Below are 24,248 nucleotides of genomic sequence, written 5' to 3' on the forward strand. Positions count from 1 at the left end.
TGTCTTGGCCAGGAATCGAACCTGAGTCTCCTCCAATGAGGGCAAGAATTCTACCACTGAACCACCACTGCCCCCATACGAAAAGGAATTCAGAGGCGCATTTTAGGAAGGGGCCTAGGTAGTACATATGACCGAAACCCTTGCTTCCTTACTTACTGGACAAGCCAGAGAAAGACGCTTTGGGTCAGTAAAATGTCTCGTTGCTTCCTTTACAAAACCATGTTTTTGTAATCTGTCTTTAGAGCTCTTGAAAGGGGAAAAAATAAAATAAAAAGCCTGCCTCTTACCTACTTGAAATCTTTGTCTATTTTTCTGGTTCCGATGTGATCAGGGTATTTGCAGGGCAGTATCCTTTATTATTTTTTTTTATCCTTTATTATTGCTGTCAGAAGGCTCAGAGACAAGTGACGATGATGACTCGACCACAGCCCTCGGTGTCTCTCATGACACGTTCCACAGAACAGAACATGTCACCTTCCACCCGCTTTGTTCCGTGTTCTGTCGCTTGGGAGTTAGAACGTCTTCCCTCTGAAGGATTCTTGCAAAGCCATCTCTTATTCTAAAAGTAATCACATGGTGGCTCTGTTTGCCATGAAAGCGAGCAGAAGTAGGTTTTCCATGGTCAAAACTCAGGAGTGATTGCAAAAGCAGGACAGGAGAAGAAACCTGGATTTCTCCCTTCCTCCTATCCTGATGTCAAACCCTTGAGGATAATTCTTTAATTCATTCTTTTATAATGAGCACATACAAGGCGACCAGCATGCAAGACGCCAGAGACCAGCCATCGTCTTCTTAGAAATTATATTTTGGTGGGCGATGGAGGCGAAGACAATTCCAAAAATGATTTCACCATCAATTATTTAATTGCAGTTGAGCTTAGTGCAAATGTGAGAAGGAAACCGAGTCAACTTAAACTAGGCAGGCCTGAGAAATGTGGCTATTTTTTTCACCACTGTCACCCTAGGGTTCACACGTAGTAAGTACTTCCAACAACAATAACAACAATTTGAATGAATAAATGAGTGATACGCAGATGGCGTGTAGGTAGACAAGAATTTTCCTGTAGCCAAATCCCCAGTAATAAAATGGGATTAAAAAAACCTGAGACTCCTTTTCCAGATTTTTCTCATCAAATTAACTCAGGTTGTTAGGACTTTAAGGAAACATTCTGTGTCTCTTTTTTTCCCTGCCTACACTACCCTTCCAAAGTTCTCTCTTGCAGTGGTAGAAGCCAGCCTCATCATGGATTTCAGAACTGTGTGGTTAAAAAAAAAAAAAACACACAAAAAGTGGAGCAATCTGCCTTATCAGTATCTCTTCCAATTAATTTAATCTTGTTTCTGTTATTTCCACCATATTTTTCAATCCAGCAAGCCTCATTACATTTGCAAGTGCATTAAATTAGAGCCTCTATAGAAGGGGAATGATGATTATCAGCTAATTTAATTACGTTTCTACACTGGCAGCATTTAGTGATGTCTGCCATTGTTGTTGGGGCTTCTTACACTGGCTCTAGGTAGAAATTAGCTCTGATCCCTTGTAAAGTTTACGTTATCAGATAATACTTGACAGCTCATTGAGGTGCGTGTACAGTAATTTTTGAATCTAATCAAAATTGATTTGTGTGCAATCAAATTACAGGAATAAAGAAACAGCTTCACATAATTGAGTTGCTGATTATAGTGTTGCCTGCCTTGGAAGTCACACCAAAGTGCATCTCTTCGTTTTGTACCAACTTTCATCAAGGTCTAAAACTGTGTGTTTTTATTCTTTATTTATTTATTTTTTTTCCTCCCCCAAATTTCAGTAGAGATTCAGGGCTCCTAATATTATGCTATAAAAAAAAAAAAAAAAAAATTTTTTTTTTTTTAATCAGATTAAACATTTAGGTCCCCTGAATTTTGTGTCCTATTCAACAAATATCACCTGGGTGTCTTTTTGTTTTTTAAATAATTTATTTTTATTGTTGTTGTTGAGACTATACACAGTAGAACATATATCAATTCAACAGTTTCTACACGTAAAATTCAGTGACATTGATTACAGTCTTTCAGTTGTGCAACTATTCTTACGCTCCTTTTCCTAGTTGTTCCTCCCCCATTAACATACACTCATTGTCCCTAAGTTCTCTATCTAATCTTTCGAGTTGCCTTTGTCAATTTGATTCCGTATAGATAGATTATAAAACAGCATAATGCTCAAGGCTGACATTCTTTACTAGTTAAGCTAGACTATTGTTTGGTTTTAAGAAGACTTCAGGGGATATTTTTGGTTTAAGGTTCAAGGCTTAAAGATTGTATCAGGGCAATAGCTTTAGGGGTTCATCTAGCCTCCATGGCTCCAGAAAGTCTAGATTCCATGAGAATTTGAAATTCTATTCTGTCTTCTTTCCCCCTTTGGGTCAGAATTCTTTTATATTGTCTTTGATCAAAATGTTCAATAATGGTAGCCTGGCACCATCCAGTTCTTCTGGTCTCATAGCAAAGGGGGAAACACCTGGGTGTCTTTTAAGTGTTGGGCATATGACTCATGACCAAGGGATTCAGACCACTCCTCAAAGTAGGAAGGAGGGTCCCTGGGAGTGGAACAGGGGTGTTTTTGGAGCTAGTGCTGAGATTCCATGGGGTGATAAATCATTCTTCCTCCTTCCCGTGGATTCTTAATTAAGTAAAAAATAGGTACAGAAAACCAGCAGGGATTGATGTGTAGAAGTCAGTTCATTACTTGAAAGACTACATTGGAAAATAGTGCTTTTATGCTTGTTTGGAGTCCTGGTGGCACAGTGGTTAAGTGCTACAGCTGCTAACCAAAAGGAGGGCAGTTTGAATCCATCAGCTGCACATTGGAAACCCCATGGGGTAGTTCTGCTCTGTCCTATAGGGTTCCTATGAGTCATATGTTTAGCATGCACTTACGTAGTAGTGATTTGTGCTAGATACAGTTTAAAGGACTTTACAGACAATAACCCCTTTAATGGTTGTAATGACCTAAAGACAAATTGTTATGCTCCCCTTTATCCCCATTTTAAAGATGAAGAAACTGAGGCACAGAAAGCTTGAATATTTTGCCCAAGGCCATGCAGAATTCTCATGCTGGCAGTCTGGCTCCAGAGGCCATGCTCCTAAACATGATGCCCTGGAGCTTCTCCCAAAGCTGAAATTGGCTGTATTACTGTCACCCACACCCACCTACCCATCTCATGGAGACCTTGGAACTGGCTGAGGAGAAAGCCAGTTTGCAAACTAGTCATTCTTTGAGCCCACAGTTTGGAAGACACTGACTCTTACCACAGGGGGATGAGATCCACAGAAAGATGGAATTCAAAGGTGGGGTGGGGCCCCAGGCCCTGAACTAGGTGTGTTTTCTGTCCTAGGTATTGCTTACCTGCCCTAGGTGAGCTTAGGAAACAGGGCTCAATGAAAAAAACATGCATGGCTTGGAGGTAATAAGCAGGTGAGAGAGGAAGAGAGGGAGAGAAAGATGCTCACGCATCAGAAAACTCGCCCCAGATTCCATGACATAGAATGGGCAAGAGTGGTGGGAAGACTGGAAACTTACTCCCCAGTGCACTCAACACAGAGGAAGGTTGAGATAAGTCCCTAGTTTGTTGACCAGGGAGGTCATGGATAAGAAGATAAGAATTACTGACCCCTAGACTCAATGTAAGGAGCCCCGGTAGTACAGTAGTTAAGCAGCTTGGCTGCTAACCAAAAAGCTGGTGGCTTGAACCCACCAGCCACTCCAAGGCAGAAAGATATGGCAGTCTGCTTCTGTAAAGATTATAGCCTTGGAAACCCTATGGGGCAATTCTGCTCTGTCCTATAGGGTCACTATGAGTTGGATTCAACTCAACTGCAACAGGTAGACTCAGTGGTTAAGAATAAATCGTATGTTCTTGAGACATATGATGAAAGAAGAAAATTTCCAGACAAATTAACACACTGCAACACAAAGGTACAAAAGCAAGAAAGGTCAGCAATACTGTATGGGTGAAGGAAGGGTGTGGATTTTAGTGGAAGATGAAGTTAGAGGCAAACTGAAAATACAGGTATGTCCTATAGGCCAGGGATAATATTTGAATAAAAGATAATGTGTTTCATTATAAAAGAACTTTTGTGAAACATTTAGACTATATATATATATATATATATATATATATATATATATATATATATATCCAAAACTGAGTAGCTTAAAACAATTACCCTAAAGCAGTCATCCTCAGCCTTTTTCTGTTCAAGGTCTACTCAGCATCATGAAATGTGTCAACAGCAGTATTGGAGTAACGGCTGTTACGATGTGGCTGTGTCTCTGAGAATCCATGAAGCCCTCTGTGAGTCATTGTTTGAATCAGGGCTTCAAACTGGTTCTTTCCAGTTCCAACCCCTGCTGAGAATTTGCATTTCTAACAAGTTCCCAGTTCATGCTAATGCTGCTAGTTAGGAACTAGTTCTGTGGACCTCTAGGAGAGCATTGGTTCTCAAAATTTATTATACATAAGAATCACCCTGGGGAATCTTGTTAAAATGTAGATTCTGATCCAGTATATCTGGGAGCAGAAATGCAAATTCTCAGCAAGGGTCCCATCCAGAATGAACTGGTTCGAACCCCTTATTTGAACAGAAATGTGCACTGGCCAGACCAGACGCCCTTTTCTGCTCGTGAGGCCAAGTCAGTACATGGGCCTTCTTTCTGTGCATTGGGTTAGTGTTCTGCCTCTAAGTGCCTGCATGTTTTGCCTGTCTCACCATTCTCTCTGGAGGTTAGAATCTTCAGCATGTACACTCAGTTGTAGGAAAGAACATTTTTCACTGTTCAAAACCTGGCAGCATGCCTGCGACGGGTTCATTGTTAGAAAACTATTGGGCTTCTCCTAAGACTGGACTATGTTCGTGGTGGGAAGTGTTTTGTTTGTAATGGCACATGGATAAGTATCTTATCTTTTTTTTTTTTATGGTTATATTTTTAAACATTTGGTTGTGATTTTTATAAAATACAGGAAACACTCACTCTCTGAGTCATTGTTTGAACCAGAATTGTAAACAAACATATACCTACCACCAAGATCCTGCAGTTAACATTTGATCATGTTTGTTTTGTCATATTTATCCATCTATCACTCTGCCTTAGTTTGGTGTTTATGCATTTCATGGTGAGTTACAGACATCATCCTTGAACACTTCAGAATGTAGATCATCGTTTAGAGTTCACTGTTAGTCCGAGATCTTCTTCTGTTTAAATTACTTGTTAGGTAAAGTTGATTTACACTGAAATACATAAATCTTTAATAAACTCTTTGATGAGGTTTGACGGCTACCATACCCTTGTGTAATGTGAACTGCTATCAAGATATAGAACATAACTCTCCTTAATATTGTAGGTGTGATTTGTATGTACGTTAAAAATATGCATATTAAACCTATGATTACATGCATAAATTTAATTAATATACAGAAAAATTAAAAAGTGCATGTGTGCCTGTGAGAGAGAGAGATGTATATTTGATGAATAACAATACAGGCAGAATGTTGCAAAGATGTGACAAAAATTGTAACAGTTATGCAATCATGCCTGTATTTGGCGATCCCAGGCCTAGGCAAGCCATAACCTGATCCTATTAGCCGTGTCTTCAGAAAGAACAAGAGCACATAAAATGTGCAAGCCTCTGCTGATGTAATGCCCAAGATGAATAGAAAGAAACACAGGGTTGCTCATCTAATCGTGTATGTTTAACGACTTTTTGCTCTAAGAGTACCAGGAACCACAATTTTTCAAAGTCAGCCTTGATTTATGTTTTATTTTTTTAGGTACTCATTAATGTCACAAATACTTAAGTTGTGATCAGCTGTCTTGGTTTTAAAAAAAATAGGTGATGCTTTCATCGTTTGACCCTGAAACAAGTAGACAAAAATCAACATTAATTGGCAAGATGAATGGGGGTGGGAAGCGTGGGTGTCTGGGTGCAGTATTCTTAGGGGGAGTATTGAAATAGATGCATATGGCCCCTTCACGAGGGACAACGACAGCTAGGTTTTAATTAACAGCAGGTGAGTCCTGTGGTCAGCTGTTTGACATTTAGGTGGATTTTGCAGGCAGCCTTTCCCTATGAACCACATTCATTTCCAGTTTAATTAGTCTTTCTGAGATACCCTTCCTATTAGCAACAGCCTCTGTATTTAAGATCCTTTTAACCAGACCTTTTATTTTTATTTTTTTTATTTTCTATTCTGCTCCTTTTAGAGCTGGCTTAATGTTATAAAGCGTCTGGACTAACTCATGTTAATGACCCCTGGTACATAAATGCTAATTTTACATTTGGCCTTATTTCAGTAGTTGTTTTTTTTTTTTTTTAAGACCACTGCTTTCAGAAGGACAAAAATGGAAAGATTTAAACCCCTTAGTGTCATCTGCCTCAAAAGTCCTATGGTTTCTTCTGACAGGAGGAGGGTTTTCTAATCCCTCCTTGGTCTAAGCATCTATGCTTGACATCTCATTATATTACCCAGCTGTTGCAGCTTCACCCAGTTAATTCAGTAAGTCATTGAACGTATTATTCAGTTTTGATTCCCCTACCCTGACAGAGAGGGATGGGGGCTGCTTCTCCTTTCTTCCCCTCCTGCCACTTTTTCTTGCCTCTTTTTGCTCTTCTACCTACACCCAAAGAAGGGAAGGGAGAGCTGCGCAGAGAGAGAAAATGAGGTGTTTAGACAAGAGAGGAGAGGATATTAATTACTTAATCCAGCAACTTCTGAAGCAGATTGGTTTTGTTGTTTCTGTTATTGTTGATTATTAATGGACATGGAGCAGATTGGTTTTTGTTGATTTTTTGAAGATGATTTTTGACAATGAAGAAGTTAAGCACTTGGCTGCTAGCCAAAAAGTTGGTGGTTCAAAGCCACCCAGAGGCTCCTTAGAAGTAAGGCCTGGCAATCTGTTCCTTTAAAGGTTACAGCCTAGAAAATCTGATGAGGCAGTTCTACTCTGTCACTTGAGGCACCCAACAGCAATAACAACATACTTGAAAGAGATAGTCTTGGTGGCTCCATGGAGGAGACCTGTGTTCCAGTCCAGCCAATGAACCCCATGCACAGCCACCACCCACCTGTCAGTGGAGGCTATGTGTTGTTATGATGCTTAACAGGGTTCAGCGGAGTTTCCAGACTAAGAAAGACTAGGAAGTGAGGCCTGGTGATCTACATTTGAAAATCAGGCAATGAGATCCTTATGGACCACAGTGGTTAGATCCACAACCAATCATGTGGATGATGCAGGGCCTGGCAGACTGCACATGGTCTCTATCAGTAGGGGGCTGGCTCAATGGCAGCTAACAGCAGCAACAGTGTACTTGAAAGACGATGATGATGAAGTTGACGATGGTAATGATAATACTTCTTGATGATGATAATATTACTATATACAGGTACTGTTTTAGGAATCTTTCTTAACATGATGTTATTTAACAGTCATAACAGCTCTATGAAGTAGGTATTGTTAATATCCCCATTTTACAGCAAGGGAGCTAAGACTGAGTTGGGTGAACTAATTTGATCAAATCTCATAGCTGTTAATCATCAAAAACCTGATTGACAGCTAGTTGACTCTAACATGCACACCCAAGAGCACCTCTATTACTTTTGTATGTGTTTTAGTCAAGTTTATATTCCTAAAATGGGTAGGTTTGGATTTATGATGAATATGTCATAAGAAGGTATCCAAATGGTAGATCACCTATGACCCTTGGCCTGTTAATGATGGGGATTGAGAAAGAAAGTTGACTTTTTTCTAGGACAGTGGTCATCATCCAAGAGCAATTTTGTCCCCCTGGAACATCTGGCCATGCAGTTGTAATGTCTGGCTCTCTATGCTTTGTCTTAGTCATTTACTGCTGCTGTAACAGAAATACCACAAGTGGATGGCTTTAACAAAGAGAAGTTTATTCTCTCACAGTTTAGGAGGCTTGAAGTCCAAATTCAGGGTGCTGGCTCTAGGGGAAGGCTTTCTTTTTCTGTCAGTTTTGGGGGAAGGTTCTTGTCGTCAATCTTCCCGTGGACTAGGAGCTTCTCAGCACAGGAACCTCAGGTCCAAAGACGTGCTCTGCTCCTGGCGCTGCCTTCTTGGTAGTGTGAGGTCCCTCTGTCTCTCTGCTTGCTTTTTTTCTTTTATAGCTCAAAAGAAATTCACTTAAAATACAACCTAATCTTATAGATTGAGTCCTGCCTCAGTAACATAACTGCCTCTAATCCTGCCTCATTAATACCGTAAACGTAGGATTTACATACATAGGAAAATCTCATCAGATGACAAAATGGTGGACAATCACACAATACTGGGAATCATGGAATAGACAATTTGCACATATTTTGGGGGGACACAATTCAATCCATGACATGTGTATACATTGAAATTCTATAAAAAAGTGTTTAAATGGATCTTGTTGAATATATTTGGATTTGATTATAGAAAGGAGGTTATATTTGGACTTACCTAATTGGTTGTCAGACTCAGCTGGGAGAAAACAAGCAGTGGCATTTGAGATGGATGAAAGAAGAAGGTGAGGTGTGTTTTGAGGATGTGTAAAAGGAAAGAGAAAGAAACTAACATAAAAAGGCATACAGAAGATTTAGAAGGACAAAACTTGAGCAATTGAAATAGAGCCTTGGAAGTCATGGATCTGAGAAAGAATTGGAGGTTGAGAGGTAGGTAAAAAGAAAAATAAAACTAAAGAGGCAAACAGAATAAGCCTAACAAGGTCTATGTGTGTGTGAGAGAGAGAGATAAGAAAGGTGGTAAGAGAAGAAAATTCATCTTTAATGAAACTTTCAGAAAAAGGAAAACTGAGCCATTTCAAGAAGATGAAACAGAAATACAGTATTTTGTAAAACCTTCTTTATTATGAAACATATTTTTTAGGGGGGGGAGACACCAATGAAAGGTCAAGCTGCATAAGAAGGCGGGTAAAGCACAGGCTCGGATCCATTCATTAAGTTGTTGTTAGATGCCGTTGAATCAATTCTGACTCATAGCGTCTCCCCACATTACGAAGTAGGTCTGCCCCATAGGGTTTCGCAGGCTGTAATCTTTATGCGAGCAAATCACCAGGTCTTTTCTCCCGTGGAATCATGGGGTGGGTTTGAACCATCAGCCTTAAGGTTAGCAGCCAAACACTTAACCATTGCACCACCAGGGCTCCCTATTCATTAAGTTACCCAAGAGTTACTGGATACTAAGCGATAGGTATGACTCTAGGGGTGAAGATCCAGCAAGTTACAATACAAGATTTGGGAAACCTAGGACCAATTGTTATAAAGATATTTGGGGGAACAAAAAAGATCTGAACTCTGGAGGAGACTTAATGGGCACAGCAGCCCAGGGGCAAGGGCAAGAAGGCAGGAGGGGACAGGAAGGCTGGACAAATGGAAATGGGGAACCCAAGGTCCAGAAGGGGAGAGCGTTGACATGTCACGGGGCTGGAAACCAATGTCACAAACCAGTATGGGTATTAATTGTTTAACAAGAAACTAATTTGTTCTGTAAACTTTCACCTAAAGCAAAATTAAAAAAAAAAAAAAAAAGGACTTTATAAGCAGCATGGTTTTTATGGTGGTCACCTGTCTGTCTTTATCAATTTTTTTGCCAGGATAATATTCTTACGGTTATTAGAATGGTAGCGTGGTATTTCCTTGCCTATGGATTTGTGGACGGTCTTCACGTAGGAAGCAAAAGGCCCCTTGGGATGTGTGTCTTTTGCCACTGTTGATGGTTTCAGTGGGACAGAAAGGAGCCTCCCCAGGTGAGAAGGTAGCCCTGGCATGGAACTTTTGCTTGAGGTGTTGTTTTGATGATGCTGTGCCTGCGTGACGCCTGGCAAATCCTCCCTTTAGCTAAAGTGCCTGCCAGGCCAAGCCACCTGGACCTCATTGATAAAGCCTAAGCCACTGCAAGGCCTGTGACCTTAGAGAGGGACTTAGGGTGACTTTATCAGCCGTGGCACTTCTTTTTCATTATATTCGCTATTACTGGAGCTGATCTTTTCCCTTAAAACTGGTTAACCTTATACGAGAGGACAGGACCATTTGAGCTGTCACACAGGAAGCTGATGGAAATCGTAAGCCTTCAAAATAGGCTGAGAGCTTCCTGTTGTTTGGGGTCCTGGTAGAGGCGAGAGAGAGATTGAGAAATAAGTAGGTGATGCGTCATCCTGGAGTGGGAGTGTGGCCAGTTTCATCCAGTTGTCCTTTCTCAGGTACCTGGGGAAGAGTAATGGCTATGCCATCGCACAGCTGACAAGCTCCATGTTGTCAGTATCCCTGTGTCCATGTGGGGGTGGGGATTAGGAGGGCACGTTCAAATGTCCAGAACCACTTGCTCTATGGCCTCTATGGCTGCAGATCAAGACCTAGTCTTCTTTAATAGTTAGGTGGGAAATATTCTTGAGTCCCTGATTTGTAGACTCTTTAGCCTGGTAAAGGAAACCAGGCAATTACATGATTTCAGGCCAACTGGTGATGACCATGGTCATTGGCCATGTGTATTAGTGACTTCAGGAGCGCTGGTGGGTCAATGGTAGAATTCTTGCTTCCATACAGCAGACCCAGGTTCGATTCCTGGCCAGTGCACCCCATGTGCCACCACCACCCTCCTGTCCGTGGAGCCTTGCACGTTGCTATGATGCTGAAGAGGTTTCAGGGGAGCTTCCAGACTAAAACGGACCAGGAAGAGCTACTTTTGAAAATCAGCCGATGAAAATCTTACGGATCACAATGGTCCGATCCAAAACCAATCATGGGGATGGTACAGGACTGGGCTGTGTTTCATTCCATTGTGCATGAGGTTGCTGTGAGTTGGGGCTGACTTGATGGCTGAAAACAACAATGATCAGTGACATAAAATCCAGCCTCTGTGTTAAACCCTTTATATGCATTTCTCAAGGGGTATTAACAACTCTTGTGTGAGGGGTGTGTGTGTGTGCATTTATTCTGATGGCTCAGAATGGTTAGACAAGCTAATAAATGGTGAAGCTTTCTTCTGTGTGTGTTCATTTGCTCATTCATTAAAAATAATTTGTTCTATAGAGCATGCTACTACTTTAAGAAAACAGTGGTGAGTTCTACAACACAGACGCAGATTAGCCCACTTGTTAAGATCTCCAGATTTCAAGCAGAAGAGACCACATTCACATTCCAGAGCCAAAATTTGTCAGCTCTGTGACCTTGGGCAAGAAACCTAACCTCTCTTAGTCTGTTTACTCTTCACTAGAACAATTTGTTATGTCTGCCTCACAAGAAATTTACATGAAGTTTTGTATGTAGTAACATTACCAGTACCAGTTACCGCCAAGTCTGTTCCAACTCCTGGCGACCCCATGTCAGTCAGAGTAGAAGTGTGCTACACAGGGTTTTCGGTGGCTGATTTCTTGGATGTAGAACACCAGGCCTTTCTTCCGAGGTATGTCTGAGTGGACTTGAACCTCCAATCTTTTGGCTAGTAGCTGAGCTAGTTAACTCTTTGCCCTTGTTGTTAAATGAAATGACAGCAGTAAAAATAGCTGGCCGTGAAGTCAGGGGCTAGAAGAACATTCAAGACTGCCTAGAGACCTTCAAGAGCCCAACCACCTGGGCTATTTAACAGAAGGGCAAATCATTCTAAGGATAGTAGCATCATGGGGGTCTTTATTGCACTGAGTTATACTATTGAAATCAACTATCATGTTTAAGACAGTAGAGGTAAGTGAAATATATTTTAGAGGGATTTTACCCAGAATGAGTGAAAGTGAGGATGCTTTTGTGTTTGAACAGATAAGTCTTCATGGTTTGGAGTAGTTGCATTTACTTTCTTATCTCATGCCAGGGTGATATTGATAATTGTGATGTTTTAAGACGTAGCATATTTTTATACAAATAACATGCACCTTCTATGCTTGTTTGCCAACCTCTACCTTCCCCCGTGAGATATTTTCTTAAGTGTGCTATGCTAATTTTTGTACAGCAACATGTGAAAAAAAAAAAATGGCGTAATGGTGCTTATGAAAAATACCTCACAGGGGGAAGGTGTGGTTAGCAAAAAAAGTAGAAGGTGCACATGATTTGCATAAAATACAGTAGTTAGGAGTAGTCTGGATTTTAGCTTCTCCCTCCCAACGCAATGTCTATGTCTGATACATTTTATAGGCCTGCCAGTTCAAAAGGGAACGTAATCAAAACTTTAAACGAAGTATTCTCAATTCTCTTCTTGCCTATAAAAACCAAATGGCAGGTTTGCATGACATTTGGGAAAGGGGGGGAGACAGCAGAGAAACGTAATTATCCTGAACTATCTCACACTTTGTCCTGTGCTCATGTAAGAATTGATATGAATATTTTGCAGAACGGGCTGCTGATAAATCACAGAGTGGAAGAAAGAACATGTACCTGCCATTCATTTTTCCTCTCTATTTCATTTTTATGAAAAAGCTTAAGTAGTTATTTGTCTTTTGATGTGTTATTCACCCTTGTTAATCATAAGGTCAGGGTTCGAGTATTTGGATGTACACATTTATTGTAATAAAAAAGTAAACATTTATATCTGGCATTGGACACTTAGTCCCATGCTGTTAAACTGAGGAATAGTCCACTGGAAGCAGAACTGAGGAGATGGTTTCTCTCTAGGCTCTTTGATGGAAAGGGTGTATACACACAGATTGATTTCTTTTTCTTTTTTGGTGACTCTAGCTTATATAATGTCTATGCCTCTAATGGAGTTGCTGGGTATTGCAAATGGGCAATGTGTTCAGTTGCTGTCCAAAAGGTTGGCTGTTCAAGTCCACCCAGAGGTGCCTTGGAAGAGAGTCCTGGCTATCTACTTCTGAACAATCAGCCATTGAAAACCCTTTGGAGCACAGTTCTAGTCTGATACACAACGGGTCGCCATGAGTCAGAGGCCACACAGTGGCAACCGGTTATCCCTGCGGTGGCAAATATTCTATAGTTGTTGTTGTTGTATTATTCATAACACCCATTCCAGTATGCTGAGATAAAACAGAGACATTTACATTGATTCTGGCTCCATGCTAAATTACTTTGAGCAGGTGATGGGGTGATGGTGACCATTTTGGCCACGTTGATTACCTAGGACTGTAGACGATAAAGTTTCTACTCCTGGTTTAAAGAGTTGGTTACTTAATCTCGTGTAAAGAGCTATTAATTATCCATCTTCTAACAGAAAGCAGAATGCCAAGCCAAAGTCACAGGAACAGAAAATACTTCTTCACAAGGAACCGTGGTTGGCAAGAGGCCTTCAGGCCAAGTAACAGTGCAAATGTCAGTTTCCAAGGGAGCTGTGGCCCCACCTAACACCCAACAAAGCTCTGTCAATCCTAGAGCCGTTTCTTAGGGACTGACCGAGTTGTGTATATTAAACTGGGAGCGGAAGAATGCTTTATTTTTTCCCCCATATTATTTGCACAGGCTCTGTTGACCTTCAACTTTGGTGCGTCTTCTCTAATTGGCATAAGTCCTGCTCTAACTCTTGGGTGTCTTTTTGAATATCTGATTCCTAGGAGGAAATTACCTATTCAGTGAAATGGTTTTGCTTAGTCCTTGTGGTGTTAGGATCTGTAGAAGAGTGGTTTAGTGGGTGTTGGGATAGACGTTCCATCAAGTAAACTCCCAGGCAGCTCGTGCTTTTACAAACTCCACTAGGATACCATTTAATGGACTGAAGTAGCTATGACCTGGGAAAATTAAGGCTCTTTTTAGAACTATTTTACATCTCAAAGAAACCAAAAAACAAAAAATCCAGTGCCATCGAGTCAATTCTGACTCATAGCGACCCTATAGGGCAGGGTAGAACTGCCCCATAGAGTTTCCAAGGAGTGCCTGGTAGATTCGAACTGCCGACCCTTTGGTTAGCAGCCGTAGCACTTAGCCACTATGCCACCAGGGTTTCCATCTCAAAGAAAGAATAATAATTATTACTGCAATTGCAATTATAACAACACCCTTTTTTTACCCCGAACTCTGTGACCACAATTATGTGCTTTATCTCACCTAATCCTTCTTACCTAATCCTAACACCAGCCTGAACATGATCAGGACTGATGTTAACCTCATTTTCTGAAATATGGAAACTGAGGCACAGATCAGTTGCTTCCTAAAGCAACGTAGCCAGCTAGATGCAGAGTCAGGATTTGAAGCGAGGTAGACTCAATCCTGAGACTTCTTCCTTGTGTATTCTGATGCATACATGGAAGTAAATTAAAATGCAACTTCTCATTTCATTTTCTCTCAAATATCAATCACTAAGGTTCATTCATTATTGTAGTATCCCCAAATGTTCACTGCACCATATTTCCTCAGGAAGTTGGTGTGCTAAATAAGACCCACCATATATTCTTTATTTCTGTTTTCTTTTTAATGCGAATCCTTTTTTCTAGTCAGTGTAGGAAGTGGCTACACTTAGGGTGTATCAGACACAGAACACACTGGGAAAACACGTGAGGCCCTATGTTGTTGTGGTTGTTAGCTACCATTCATGGTGACTCCATGCACAATAGAAGAAAACACTGCTTGGCCCTGTGCCATCCCCATGACCAGATATGGATTGGACCATTGTGATCTGCAGGGATTTCACTGGCTGATTTTCAAACGTAGATTGCCAGACCTTTCTTCTTAGTCTGTGTTAGCCTGAAAGCTCCTCAGAAAACCTACTCAGCGTCCTAGCAACACACAGTCCTCCAATGACGGATGAATGGTGGCTGCACCTCAGGCGCACTGGCCAAGAATCAAGCCCAAGTCTCCCGCTGAGGGGTGAGAATTCGACTGCTGACCACCAATGTGGCCCTGTAGAAAAGAGTAAACAAGTGCTCTTGGGGAAATACAAGATGAATTCTGTCCCTTCTCTCTGTTGACCTTGAACCAGGTTAAATTCTCTGGGGTCATATCAAACCAGTATGTCTCCACTTCTAGCCCCCTCTTTCGATTGTGTTAAAGGAAAGCAAATAAAGAGTCAATAACAACTTCAACAACGACAAAATCCACGGAGGCTGTAGACATGAAAATAAGTACAACGGTAGCCATACTACTCAGATGGAGGCTCGATTTTTTTTTTAGAGTGAACTGATGATTAGCTACTGGCATCAGTGAATGATGCAGAAGGTAATGTGCTAGGCTGCTGACCTAAAGGTTTGAGGTTCAAATCTACCCAGAGGTACCTCAGAAGAAAGGCCTGGGGATCTCCTTCAAAAATGTAGTCACTGAAAATCCTGGGGAGCACAATCCTATGCTGACAAACATGGGGTCCCCCTGAGTGAGAGTGGCAAATGGTTATCAGCTTAACTGCTAAGTTGCTGTCTGACTTGAGGGACATACATTCACCTTTCCTCGTCCCACTTTTTCCCGATCTTCAGTTAAGTTGCTCAGCTCGAGTGCACTAAACTTCAATTTGATAATTGCATCCTCAAATCCTTTAATGAAGCTACCTATCAAAGTACAAATAATCACCAGGTATTTGCAAACTGAATCCTAGCTGTTTACACTTCACCTGAGATCAAATATGAGGCTCAAAGGCCCGCTTGTCTCTCTTGTGGAAGTCAGTGGGGGGAATTTCGGGGTCCTTTTTTTAGAGGATGGCATCTTAATAAGGTTTCCCTACCCCAGGCATCTAGCTTCACCTTCACGTCTGTCCTCCCAGCCCTGGCCTCTGTGCTTTGCGCCCTCCTGCTATTTATAAATCCAAGGGAGCACTGCAGTTTTGTTGGCTTGGTGCTGATGATTCAGACATCAGTCCTGATCAGAACTCCTGCCGGAGATTTTGGGACAAATCAGGGCCTCTTTGAACAGCCCCCAGGAGCACTCAGACCCAGCTTTGTTGCTCCTGTGATTGCTTCCTGTCTCTCATCTTTTTTCTTCTTTGTAAAATATCCACTTTGGCTCATCAGAAGTGCATGTTGCTGTTGTTGGGTGTCATAGAGTATATTCCAACTCATATGGACTCCATGCCATAGAGCAGAACTGCCCCATAGGGTTTTTCTAGGCCGTAATCTTTACGGGAGCAGATTTCCAGGTCTTTTCTCTCTTTAGGCTGGTGGGTTCAAACCAGCAACCTTTGAGTTAGCAGCCAAGCACTTGACTGTTGCTCCACTAGACTCCTTTCATAGGTGCATAACACTCGTCTACCAGGTGTCTTCCTGCATCTCCCTGTTGTCCCTGTTCTTTTGGCTGAGTCATTTCATGATTGGCAAAAGCCCGTTTACACAGCACTGGGGGCCACCCAAGAAGCTAAAGGATGGAAGGAAAAAACATTGCAAGATTTGCTGCTCTTGTTGGGGTGCTGCTCTGATAGGCACTCTGAGATGGCACAGTTAGCTGCTGGGGTCTCAGGTGAACAAAAGGAGACACAGCTTAGCCCAACCCCCGAGGCTTCCTGGGACTGCGTTTTTTCTCTGGGCCCTGCTTTTTAAGCACACCAACTTGTTGAGAGAGTTTGCAGCTGACAGCTCCTCAAGAAACATTATTCTTAAAAGCCCCGCTAAAATTATTCACCTCATGTAAAAACAAGTGTGATTTACATCTAATATGGGTAATTACTTTTACAGTTAATTAAATGTGCTCTCATTAAACTCCTGCTGTGATGCCAATGCAAAGCTCTTATTTGCAAACAGACCCTTGGTTTGAGCTCACCTTGGTGACATATTGCTTCTACCTGAGAGGGGGCTGCCTTTGCTGGTATCAAATTTACTTGTGCTGAGCCAGCAGCGCTGCCTAGCCAGGCCTTTCTCCCACCAGCTTGTTCTTGTCACCTTGGCTGGGTTTTGAGATGCTGAAGCTTCTTGTCCCCTGATAATCAAACTGCAAAAAAGGAGGATGAAGAGAACAAAAGAATTCATGGGGTTAGGGGTTCTGTCCTTGGAGAAAGAGGCCAAGCTTCCAAAATAAATGCCCTGCTGTCTTTATTTGCATGAAAGTTTGGTTTGGTGGACATCTCGTGGTCTTTCTGGCTTTACAGCTCTTCCCTGCCATGCTCCCTCAGTGACTATTCCCTTGGTGGTGTTGTTAGTTGCCCTTGAAGAGGCTCTGACTTATGGCAACCCCTACGTACAACCGAACAAGACCTTGCCCAGTCCCACACCGTCTTCATGATCGTTGGTCTGCTCGAGTCCACTGTTGTGGCCACTGTGTGCTTTGAGTGCCTTCCAACCTAGGAGGCTCATCTTCCAGCACTTTATTGGACAATATTCTGTGGTGAGCGGTAGGATTTTCACTGGCTTGTTTTCAGAAGTAGATCCCCAGGCCTTTCTTTCTAGTTTGTCTTAATCAGGAAGTTCCACTAAAACCTGTCCACCATGGGTGACCCTGCTGGTACTTGAAATCCCAGTGGCATAGCTTCCAGCAGGACAGCAACACACAAGCCACCACGGTACACTGAAGGGCATGTAAAATTCCTCCAAAACTTTTGTAAAGTTGGCAACACTGCAGTCCTACCTAGCCAACTGAGGTAAGTGTGACTTTCATGGTTGAGTGAATCTGTGTTGCCATTCTAGTTTACATGCATTTTTTTATGATTTCAGGGAACTTAGCTTTTAAACTCTTGGTCTTCTTCATATCTAAGAGTTAAACCTCTGTGTTTTCAGAATACCTTGCCTTGAAACTCAGAATATTCTTTAACACATAATAATAAAATGCCTCCTCAGATGATCAGATTCCTGGTAAGTAATTAAATCTTATTAATTAAAACATATAGTCATTAGAGACTTAAATACTGAGGCAGCAGAAAAATTGTGATATTTCTAGAAGTTTGCAGAACCAATGCCTTGGATCTTCTTGTAGGTTGCGGGAGCACTTTGGTGTTTTGCAAAGTTATTTGCTCCCATCTGCTGGCCATATGTGGTATTGCAGGACATGAGCGAATTTGTGGATGGAGACATGTTAAAAAATGAATATTTCAGTGCAAACGTTTTATATATTCTTAATGTATTCAAGGGACCTACTTATTTGAATCTCAATCTTTTGAATTGAGTGAATGCAGCTTCTGAATAATCCAGCTAAAAGGGATGCATGAATTCAAATTTGCACCAACTTTGGTTAAAATAAACCCATCTGTCAGTTTGTCCTGCTTTTGCGGCTTGTGTGTTACTGTGATGCTGTAAGCTATGCCATTGGTATTTCAAATATCATTAGGGTCACCCATTGTGGACAGTTTTCAGTGGAGCTTCCAGACTAAGATAGACTAGGAAGAAGGGCCTGACAGTCTTTTTTTCTGAAAATTAGCCGACAAAAACCCTATGGATCACAATAGAACATTGCCTGGTATAGTGCTGGAAGATGAGCCCTTTAGGTTGGAAGGCACTCAAAATACACAGTGGCCACAATAATAGACTCGAGTACACCAATGACTGTGAAGATGCTGCAGGATTTGGCAACATTTCCATCTGTTTTACCTGGGGTCCCCATGAGTTGGAGTCCACGCAACAGAAACTAACAAGAAAACAACATATTTACAAGACAACATAGTTGCTCGTTTTTTTTAAAAAGTTGGGGCACAACTATTATCCTTTTTAAAAAATTGGTTAATTTCAGAACGTTTGTTTAAATCATCAAATTCAAGGGTAATGCATGGTACAAGGGAAAGCAGAAAAGAGATGGCAGATAGGTTTTGATCCCTTTTATTCCATTAACAAGAAGCCAGTTCTCTAAACTCTCTGACTCAGTTGTCTCATCTGCATATTGGCATATTATGCCAAATGGTTCTTAAGGCCTAGCAATGTTTACAAAGCCTGAGTCTTTGTTAAGATCAAAATGAAAAATTAAGAACTTGGGGTCCAATAGATCACCCATCTTTTCAAAGTCCAAGGACCTAAACTGGTATTTGTTGGCTCATTTTGTATTAGAAATAATTATTTTCTAAAGGGTAAGTGGCCAAATGATCAGAAGGATTGTTTTTGAAAAAAAAATCATTTATAATGTTGACTCTGAATTTCAAAGGCACGTTTCAGTTCATTTTGAAGTGTGATGTAGATATGCCCTTTTTCTTAATATTATAAACTGTTTTGCCATGCTATTTCTTTTCTGTTTGACAAGGAAGAGCAAAACACTTGGCTTTCTCCTCCCAGTGGAAGGGCAGTTGATGGCGCAAGGGCAGCTGATGGCTCAAGGGTAGCTGATGGTGGAAGGGCTTTTGATGGTGGAAGGGTAGTTGATGGTGAAAGGCAGTTGATGGTAAGCCTGGTTTGGGCTTGGAGGGGAACTTTCAGCTATGTCTCCTTATATCCCCAGAGATGATTTAAGCTGTAGATATTCCCCATGAAACATGCCCTAGGGCCTCATATCTGAGTCCAGGAGACCAACACTTCACCAAGGATGTATGACCCCTACTTAACTCTCACGTCAAACACCAAGGATGTATGACCCCTACTTAACTCTCACGTCGAACACCAAGGATGTATGACCCCTACTTAACTCTCACGTCAAACACAAGAACCTTGCTCTTTTCTTTCCATTGCCCTTCCAGAACTGATAGCTGAATTCATCAATGTAAAGCTTCCAGGAGCTGTCTTCTGAGAACATCTGGGCCCATGAGCATAACAGTGAGAATCACCCTGGGATCTCTTGTAAAGAGATTTTTCTTCTCCCTTCAGGTTGAAAGTGGTCTCTGGGCCACTCCCTCCTTTTCTCAGTGACAAGCAGCCAAGCACCAAGCAGGAGAGATCAGCACAGGGTGCTCCTGGAGGCTCTGTATGAGTTTCCTATAGTGGCTGTGACAAAATACCACAAAGCTTGTTGTTGTTGGCTGTTATTGAGTAGACCTCCACTCATGGCAACTGCATGTAAAATGATCAGCTATGGATTGGACTTTTGTGATTCCTAGGGTTTTCATTGGTTGATTTTCTTCCCAGTCTGTCCTTGTCTGGAAGTTCTGCTAATGCCTGTTCCACATCATAGCAACACACAAACCTCTACTGACAGATGGGTGGTGGCGTGCATGAGACACATTGGCCAAGAATTAAACCCAGGTCTCCCTCATGGAAGGGGAGACCTCTACCACTGAACCACCACTGCTCCAACATAAGCTTAGTGTCTTCAAACAACAGAAATTTATTCTTTCACAGGTCCAGAGGCCAGAAGTCTGAAACCAGGATGTTGACAGGGCCACGCTCCCTATGAAGACTGTAGCGGAGGACCTTTCTTTGCCTTTTTTTAGTTTCTGATGGCCCCAGGCATTCCTTGGCCTATGGCTGCATCATTTCAATCTCTGCCCCTTTCTTTACTTGGCCTTCACTGTCTTCTCCTCTTCTGTCTCTTATAAGGACATCTGTTGCTGCATTTAGGGCCCACATAAATAATCCAGAATGACCAAATCTCAAAATACTTAACTTCATTACATCTGCATAGACTCTCTTCCAAATAAGTTCACATTCACAGTTTCCGGAGTGAGAACATGGACATATTTTGCTTGGGGCTACTAAGAAGGCCTGGTGACACAACAGTTAAATGCTTGGCTGCTAACCAAAAGGTTGGAAGTTCGAACCCACCCAGCGGTACCATGGGAGAAAGATCTGGTGACCTACTCCTGTAAAGATTAGCGCCTTGGAAACCCTATGGAACAGTTCTACTCTGTCACATGGGGTTGCTATGAGTTGGAATCGATTCAACCCACTGTGAGTTCATTGTAACCCTGGTGGTGTGGGGATTAAGAAAAAAAAAATTTTTTTTTTTCTTGTCGGCTGCTAACCAAGAGGTCAGCTTTTCAAATCCACCAGTTGCTCCCTGAAAATGTCCTGGAGGGCCGCTATGAGTCAGAATCGACTGGACGACAATGGGTTTGGTTTGGTTTGGTGGGTTCCTCACTTGTAAATCCTTGGAGGTCTCCAGGCCCCACTCCCGTCGACAGACATTTCCCTCCACCTGTTCACAGGGGCCTTTGCCTGCCTGTCAGGTGCTTCTGAACAGTGAATGAAGCTAGTACACTGCAAGGATGATGGCCGTCTTGAATATGGGCATAAATATCCCTGACCTTCAAAAATCACCAGAAACAACCAACATGCAAAGTGAAGAAGAAAAGTCTCTCGGGAGAGAGAGCAGCTTCTGAAAAGAACAGGCACATAAGCGCTTTGATGTCTAAAAGCCAGAAGAACTCAGGGGCCTTGGAAGAGAAAACTTTAAAAATTAGAGCCATTTTAAGTTCTAAATCCTCTACTCAGAGCCAGGTCTCCCAAAAACTTTGGGAGAATGTCATCAATGATTAAAAAAAAACACACTTGCCGTCAAGTTGACTATGACTCATGGCAATTCCATTTGTGTCAGAGCAGAACTGTGCTCTGTGGGGTTTTCAATCGGGACTTTTTGGAAGTAGGTCACCAAGACTGTCTTCTGAGGCACCTCTGGGTAGACTTGGACCAACACCCTTTTGGTCAGCAGCCAATGTGTTAACCATTTCCACCATCCGGGGGCTCTGATCATCGATGATAGCTAACACTTTTCATGAGTTATCATATGCTAATATTTTTATATGCACTCGATATGCCTAATAATTCATGAGGGGCCCCTGATAGCACAAAATCACTCCCTCGCTCAACTCCCAGCCAGGTGGTTGGTGGTTCAAACCCACCCAGAGATGCCCCTGAAGAGGCCTGGCAATCTGCTTCTGAAAGGTCATGGCTTGGAAAACCCAATGGAGCAGTTGCGCTCTGACACACTTGGGGTTGCCATGAGTTGGAATTGACTCAACAGCAACTAATAACAACAACAACAACAAATAAGTAATGAGGCAGGTGTTGTTATTATCCCCGTTTTACAGATGGGGACACTGAGTCAAAGAGAAGTTGGGCCACTTGTGCATGGTACCACAACTTGTGTGGTAGAGTCCAGTAGTATGGACCCCAGCAGCATGACTCTGTAGAGTCTGTGGAATCCCATCCGTTGCCAGCAATCGAGGCATCGCTCAGGGTTTTCCAGCTACATAGAGAATGAATGGCTGGTTTCCGTAGGGAAATTGATTGCTTGGCTTTGAGTACGCCGCTCCAAATTCATACTTAACACTTAAGTAGTTGAGCAGTTGTCCGTGCAAAGTCATCAAGTGGGGCTGAAGTACTTACTTGACTACTTTGGTTCTGAAAAGGTCAGGCTGTAGCCCATCCAGAGAAGCCGGCTCAGCACAGAGTGCTCTGAACAATAATTTGTTCCCGCAAAAGTGACATTTTTCCAATTTGAGTCCAACATTGTTCAGGAGCACATGCAGTCCCCTGGGGCGACTCCCGTGTGGATCTGCAGTGGATGACAAACCAACAATATCATCTAAATAAAAAATCCAGCATGGGTTTTGTAAATGAATCCTGACAAGTATAAATTGAATAATTTTAGGGAAATGGCAATAACCCTGATTGTTCCAGATGGCTTTCTCCGTGGCTTGCATGGGTCCTCAGTAGCAGATTAAGAAGAAAAACCTACCTTTGGTTTGGTTTATTGATTTCATTAGTTGATTAACACCTGTCACTTCTTCATGCGTAAATCAGAATCAGAAATGGGTTCTTCCTAACAAACTCAACATACTTCCTTCCACTCTGGGAGAGAAAGGAAATGCGGCCTCCCTTAGACAGGGCAGCATAAAAGAGACAGGGAACTGCGTTTTTCACCTTATTTTTAGATGGCATCTCTTAAGTTTAAAAATAATGCATGACTTTTATCTCTCCCAAATTGACTTAATCTCAAATTTTTCTTTGTTTCTTAACACATGCATTCAGGGGGAGGTCTTCATAAAAGTAGGGATGTTTTGCTGACTCAATGTCATACATCAGTGAACACCTACAAGAATAAATGAGGGATATAGATGAGAAAAGAAAAAGGATGTCCATGCAAATTATGACCCTATGTCCAAGTGTTGTGTTCATAGAATGGATTAGTCTCCTATGGCTGCTGTAACAAACTACCACAAACTGGGTGGCGTGAGGCAATAGGAAAGTATTCTTTCGTAGTTCTGGATGCCGGAAGTCTGAATTCAGGATGTGGGCAGGGTTGGTTTCTACTGGAGGCTCTGAGGGAGAATCTGTTCCATGCCTTTCTCCTTGTTTCTGGTGGTCGCAGGCAGTCTTGGCATTACTTGACTTGTAGACACGTCATTCCATTCTTTGCCTCCATCTTCTTACGGCCTTCTTTTCATGTGTCTCCAACTTTCCCTCTCCTATTTATAAAGTCACAACTCACTGGATTTAGGGTCCATCCTAATCCAGTATAACTTCATCTTAGCTGGATTACATCTGCAAAGACTGTTTTTTCCAAATAAACTTACATTTGTGGATGGTTGGATAGATGGATGGATGGGTAGATACATAAATAGATAGTACGTGGATAGATGGATGATAAATGGAGTAGGTGTCTATTTTGCTGGATATATAGATGGATGAATGGATAGATGGATGAAAGGACAGAAGGAAAGATAAAAAATAAACTGCGATGGTTTTATATAGAAAGGAGGTAGATTAGGCAATCCTAAATATGGAACAGGAGAGACATTGAGTGACTGAGGGCAGTTCCTGCTGATTTGAAGAAAGCTATCTGGGGGGCATACTATTTTATGAGCTGTAGTATCTCTCTGCTGTGGCCTCTGATCCATAGCTTTTGCCTCCACCCCACATCTGCATGCAGTAAAGCTTACTTATGACACCCATATGTCTCTAACGCAAACATAAGGCATATACCTCTAAAAAGCACCATAAAGAGTAATGGCTCGAGAAACAACTGTTAGGATCGTGAACCCTTTATTATTTTAAAGGGCATTTCAACCACACTGCCGAAGATTCTCCGACCATAAGTCTGACTCCTGTTCTTTCTCTCTCTCTTCTCTGCCTTTTAGGATATCAAAGCAGACTGCAATACCTGTGTGGAAATAGAGGACAGAAAAGTAAGTCAATCGTTTTCATCTTTTTGGATTTAAACAAAACAAGGCCTCTGTGATTTAAACCCAGGGGTTTAAGGAGTGCTTAGTTTTTTTTTTTTTTTAGCTGGATGGTGTACCGAGGCAATTCGTGCACTGATATTAGACATTTACAATCCTACTTAAAAAGATTTGTCATTTTTTTTTTTCCTTGCAAGGTGTGTTATTTCTGATGGCTTCGATGAGGACTGCATAATAGAATTAAGTATAAAAAAGATCACTCGGCGCTGATTTTTGTTTTGGTCGTATCCTTATCCTAAGGGAAACAATTCTCTTATCCTTCATTTCACATTTTAGTTGAGTACTGTTATAGATGATGTGTGCATGTATGCCTGTGACATGTCCTA

The sequence above is a fragment of the Loxodonta africana genome, chromosome 12 (genome assembly GCF_030014295.1).
Source record: "Loxodonta africana isolate mLoxAfr1 chromosome 12, mLoxAfr1.hap2, whole genome shotgun sequence".
Classification (NCBI taxonomy): domain Eukaryota; kingdom Metazoa; phylum Chordata; class Mammalia; order Proboscidea; family Elephantidae; genus Loxodonta; species Loxodonta africana.